Consider the following 6,412-nt stretch of genomic DNA (forward strand, 5'->3'; position numbering starts at 1 on the left):
GTCCTTCATGGCTCTGAGGCCTCCCTCATGGGGGATTGACATATATAGACTGCATACATCAAGGCAGCAGAGCAGAGCCCCCGGTGGTAGGATGCCAATTTCTTTCAATTTCAACAAAAAGGTGTTAGTGTCCTTCAAAAATGAATGTTCTAAGGGAAAAAGTGGCTGAAGAATGCTGTCAAGCATCTGGGACACTGATTGCAACAATGAACCCCTGGCCGAAATTATGGGACAACCAGGCGGTTTCTCACAGTTCTTATGTAACTTAGGAAGTATATAGAGGACCGGGACTACTGGATGTAAAATCTTCAAAACCTGGACCACTTTCTCTGGTAGAAGTTTATTCAGTAATGCTTGATCCAAGATCGCAAATAGTTCCTTTTGGAATCCCAACGCCGGATCTCTTGGAAGCAATTTGTATACTTCTGCATCAGAGAGCTGTCCCATGATTTCTGCCACATAGTCCTCTAAATTCATAATCACCGTGGCCCCGCCTTTGTCGGCTGGACGTATCACTATTGTCTTATCCTGTTCCAGAGTTTTGAGAGCATTAATTTCTTCTTTGGTCATATTGGGTCTCACAGTATACGGAGTTGCAACAAAGCGATCCATTGACTCCTCAATCAGCCTGGTAAAAGTTCTGAGGGAGCTGTTCTGCGACGGTGGATCAAAATTCGAACGGGAAGTCTTAGCAAGAAAACTGTCAAACACACTGGTGGTAGATATGGACTGTTTGTGCTGGAAGAATTCTTTTCTTCTAAGTTGCCAGGAGAATTTATGTAGGTTGAGTTTCCAATTGTAGTCATTATGACAATTGGTTGGAACGAAGCTCAGCCCCCGGTTAAGCACCTGTAGTTCGACCTCAGACAGTGCACGATCAGACAAGTTGAAAATTACACTTTCAACTTGGTGGCAGCCACTGATGCTACTTTCCTTATCTCTGTTATTCTGCTTCCCCCGGCGGGTGGCAAAGCGATTGTGGAGCCTCTGGGGACCACTTCTTTTCCCCCTAAAATGGATGCTTAGGTTGGGCACCATTAGACCTGGAGGGCTCATGGATAAAATTAATTGGAATAGTTTATCTTGAGCACACCCGATTTCCTATGCCATCTATAGATTAGCAGGGCATTGTTCTGCCATACATAGCTACCTTGGTGGTTACAGGTCACCCAACTGATAAGAACAGATACTACACTTGATCTTAGCCAAAAGGCCGAGAAGCGATTACGCCAAGATAGCACACTTGGGGGCTAGAGGAGACAGTAGTGCCATCAATAGTTTGAGAAAGCGCTGGGACATCCAAGAAGAGATAGCAGAGAGACAGTTGGAGATGAGAGTGTGGAGAGCAGGGGAGGGGTCATGGGAGGAAAGGTAGATTTGAATATAATCAACATAGAGATGATATTGTAAGTCAAAATAGCTAACTCAACCTAGTCATTGTAGATCTTCTATAAGTCAGTGTGGGCACTAGACCCGAGTCTTCTACGGATTTGCCAAGTTCCAAAAGTGCTTTGTGGCTGTGACACAACAATATAAATGAATTTAGGTATTAGATAATAATATTATATACAGTCCTATTTGATCACAACAAACTAGTCCTTGTATTTTGGCACAATGCTGCAATGTTTATTTGGATATACTGTATGTATTCCAGGGTTTCCGACTTTTAAAAGCTCCTCTCCGGGAGAAGGAGACTTTCAGCAGGCTTTTTGGGGGCAGGGCTTAAACGTGACACATCATTAAGCCCCTCCCCCATGCAGGAAATATACTCAATTTGCCTATCTCAGTGGAGGGGGCGGGGCTTAATGATGCGATTTTGACACTTTAGCCCTGCCCCCTCCCCGGAGATCTGCACATAAGGTAATTTAAACGCTGCGGTCAGGGGGGGAGGCACAATCAGGGGGGGGAGCGGGGGTCCCCCAGAATCCGGGAGGGTTGCCCACCTTTCCGGGGGGCCGGGAGGGTGACCCGATTTTCAGGACCCGGGAGGGTTGGCAACCCTGATGTATTCCTTCCTCCCTTCCTGAGGGAAACTATGTTTCTCGGGGGGTTCTTCTGTTACGTCACCTGAGACTACAAGTGAAGAAGTTTGCCTTTAGCGTCCAATCAGATTCTAGCTAGCATTTGATAGAATGTACACGATAAAAAGTACCTAGAATATCATTGGTTGCCATGATAACATCTTAGTCCTCTTTAGAAGAGTTGACAAACCTCCACCATAAGTTCAGTGAACTTTTACTCATACTTGGCTACTTTTAAAAAAGCATTCTGTGAAAGTAACACCTTCAAGCTCAGAGGTGTACTCTGTACTGTACGTCTGGAAGGAGCATAATGAAAATAGCATATAGTACATCCAAATGTAAATGAGCCCCAAAGCTGTTAATACGATCTACTTGTTGATGAAAATGGACTGATACTTTATAGGGCTTACTCATATATTTGGTGAGATTTAATAGGATGAGAGATTCAGAAAGTGAGAGATTTGGTAAGACATCTCCAGTTTTTTTAAAGCGGCAATCATTAGCACTGCAAAACCAGTTTGATTTTGAAGTGTAAATGATTGCCGCTTTAAAAAAAACTGGAGATTTCTCACCAAATCTCTCACTTTCTGAATCTCTCATCCCATTAAATCTCACCCCTCCCAACATTTTAACTAGGGTTATTACCACCCATCGGGGATTACTCGGGGTAGTACAGTAAATAAAACCGGAGTTTGGAGGGGTGTCGTGTCTGACCTACTGATACGGTGTCCATGTCGACTTACGTTGAAATTCGGGACAAAAAAACATGAAAACTCATGTTGACCTCTTGACTGTCGTCCTTCCCAATGTCGGCCTAATGCTTGTGTCGACCTTCCAACCCTGTCCACCTTAGCCATAGCGACCTATTTCATGTGTCCACCTAAGATGTCGATCTTTAATGATCGACCTAATGTATTTCGACCTTCATAGTGTCAACCTTATGTCATACCCATGCCAAGTGGTGTACACCAACCATACCCTCCAACATGACCCATTCCATTAGGTACAAAATGCTCTGTTCCTGTACTGTACTTGTACATCGAAATTGGCCAAAATCGGGCAAAATCGTTCTAATGTAAAAGGGCCTTAAGAGACCAGTGAGTAATGTCACCAGCAGGACCCCTCTAAAGTGCTCCAGCTTTTCTACCTAGTCGTCTTTTCCACTTTCAACGCCTACACTCTTGCCCTAAACCCCCCCCCCCCACACACACACACAGCCTAACCCTGCCCATTAGTGCCTAACCCTAACCTACCCACCCCGCACCCTAACCCTCCCACCCAGTAGCTGAATCCCAAATGCCTAACCCAAACCCCCCTAGTGCCTAAACTTAACCTTCCTCCAGTCTGCAGGAAAATGTATACATAGCCAGTGGTGGTTTTTACCTATGGGCTGCAGGGCTGCAGCCCCCCTAAGTAAAATACGCCACTGTTGTGACGCCAGATGCAGTCTGTGAGACTGCACTGGCTTCACTGTGACTGGCAGTGACTTCCTATTGGAAGTCTGACCTGCCAGTCACCGAGGCAGTCCCATTGGGAGGTGTTCCCTTCCTCCAGGACGCCTTGCTGCGGGCTGCCGGGCAAAAACGGCAAATGCTGGTCTCGGTGCCTGTAACTTATATTGTACAGGCGCGGGGACCATGATAACTTCTATGGGCTGCTGCCGAAGCAGCCCATAGAAGCTGGCCATATGCGCAGTACATATGTTTGTACTGCGCATGTGCCAATCCCTGCGCCTGCAATCATAGGACAGGCGCCGGGGATGGAAAGAAAGGCAGCGGCGGCGGTGACAGGGGGAGGTAGGAGCCGCCACTGCACATAGCAGATCAGGGGCTTAAGAGGTGATGTCATTATCGGACATCGGTACATGCAGCATTGAAGAGGTGTGATTGGTTTTCAAAGCCCTGGACAAACCCCCTCCATGATGTGATATACAGTAGCACCCTTCTAGGGAACTTAGTCCTGATTCCACAACACAAACAACATTATTTATTTATTTACAGTTTCTTATATGAAGACATTGCCAAGGCACACTAGCAGTCCACATTTTTGTGATATCCATTTTTGAGAACAGTTGATTTAATTAGTACCTCAGTTATTCTGATATAACCATCTGTGCTGAAGCGGGCCTGCTGCAGCTGTAGGTCTTTAACGATGACCTCCCTCTTCCGGACATGCTTGGACAAGGGAGGGGGTCGTTAGTGACATGCGGGACTGCGCATCGTTAATGATAGGGAGTGTACACACTAGGCTATATTGTCCACAATATCTCTCAGAAAGCCCTTACTAAACGATATTGTGACCAATATACCGTAGTTTATTGTGTATGGGGCTTAAGTTGGTTGAGGATAATTTTGACGTATTGTGCAGGACCATGATGCACTGCGGTTATTGCATTGTCTACGTGTGTTTTATTGGTTTCCTTGGTAAAGTCCGTGCTGTATTATTGGCCGGTATCAGATTACAGCAGGTTGTCACTGTTCTCAATTAAGAGGTTTAGTCTGAGATTAGATGTTCCTCTCAGATAAGAACACATTGACGAGGGAAAGCGTAAAAAGCAAACCACACAATATACACAGAACAAAGCAAGGCTTTCTTACTAATACAACGCAGCGTTCTGTCCGGTAGGAACGCTTATTTATATTATCCGGGGAACAATTACAGATAGCATAATACAGTAATTACAAAGCGAATTACAGGATTTTTTTTACTTTATTATTATTATTATTATTGTTATTATTACTACTACTACAGATGTAGAAGTTGGTAATACAGGCTTTGTGTGCATGCATGAGACAGCTCGCACATAGACAAAGGAACCGAGGGCCTGATTCACACCTGCTTGCTTGCAGAGCCACCACTAGAAATATTGGGGCCCGGGACTGACCAGGGCCCCCAGCGGCACAGCACCATACCTCCGGCCGCACATCCCCCCCTCCCTGCGTGCCCGCCCTGCCTCCGCCTGCCAGCATCCCCCCTCCCCCTACCCCTACTTACCATCATGTCACGGCAATGTCCTCCAGCTCCTTCAGTTTCCACTGTCAGGTCCAGAGCGCACACTGCACAGGGCAGCCTGGCAGAGTGCCAAACCCCTCTGTGTCCTAGGCTCGGCGCTCTGCAGGCTGCTCTGTGTATTGTGCGTGCCTGGCCGCCGGCGCCGGGTAAAGGAGGCTGGGTGTGGGTGCAGGTGCTGGGGGGGGGGGAGTCTGGGGGAAGCTGCCCGGGTCCCTCCAGAGCCCGGGGCCCGGGACAGCTGTACCCAGGGCACTCCCCTGTCGGCGGCCCTGCTTGCTTGGCTGCGTATATCCGCTGCCTAGTGAGCAGGTAAACTCCGCTCCGTTGAACGTACGCCCCCACCACCACCTGGACCCCTGCGCTACCATATGAGCGGATGTGTATGCAACTGCACGGTGGGAAAATCATTCGATGGTCGCTCGACTATGCACATGCGCAGACCCCCACAATTGGGGACGGGGATGATTTCGTCAGCCGCCTGCCCCTGGCACCCTGCGTCACACCGCCATTGGCATGGGAACGCCCAGCATTTGCATGGGAACGTCCATGAATTGCTGGGTGTTCCCATGCCCCCTCGCCGCCACTGCCGCCGTCCACCCACCTCTGCCTTTATCCCCCCCCCCCCACTGTGTGTGCATTAATAGTAATTAATTATGCGCATACACAGGCCCTAACCATCGGTCCCCTTTGCGAACGTGCGGGGGACCGAATACCCTGGAATGAGGGCCGTTTTGCACATCACTTACAGTGATGTTGGCACTCAAAGGGTTAATCCCCTTGTATATATAGGGCAATGCTATACTACATCCTTCAGTATGGCCATACAGTTGTTAGGGAGATACAAGATGGGCGACTTTAATGTCAAAGTAGGCGGAGGAACACATGCTATTATTGTAGCTGCAACCATTGGGGCCAGCATTCAGTTACTGCTGTAGGATCAATGCCCCGAGCATTACAACCATGGTGCTGGTATGTGATGTACAACAATGCAGCATAAGAAATATCCACTGCACCATCCCATCACAGATATATCCTGTAGTTCGGCAACCTAATATCATTTATATTAATGTGGCTTTTTACAGTCCAGTAAAGTTATAGAGCCATTTACAGCGTTCAGCAAAACCTCTAACCTATAGTATCTGGGAAAACGCTGCTCACAGCACCCCACAGCTCCCTACTCACCTGTTCCAACAGTGTTTAATAGGCAAGTCTTACTGCATCTGTTTGCATAACCCACCCAAAAGAAAACATCATTAAGCATAATTTATTATTTATTTATTAACAGTTTCTTATATAGCGCACACATTATCCGCAGCATTTTATCAGTCCCAGCCCCAGAGGAGCTTACAATCTATATTCCCTAACACATGTACATGCAC

General features: G+C 47.3%; 1 pseudogene; it reads right to left on the reverse strand.

The window, feature by feature from the left end:
• Window positions 1-1,072: 1,072 nt before the first annotated feature.
• Window positions 1,073-1,225, reverse strand: LOC146044428 (U2 spliceosomal RNA; annotated as a pseudogene).
• Window positions 1,226-6,412: the final 5,187 nt, after the last annotated feature.

Source organism: Crinia signifera, chromosome 19, assembly GCF_055691185.1.
Source record: "Crinia signifera chromosome 19, ASM5569118v1, whole genome shotgun sequence".
Lineage (NCBI taxonomy): Eukaryota > Metazoa > Chordata > Amphibia > Anura > Myobatrachidae > Crinia > Crinia signifera.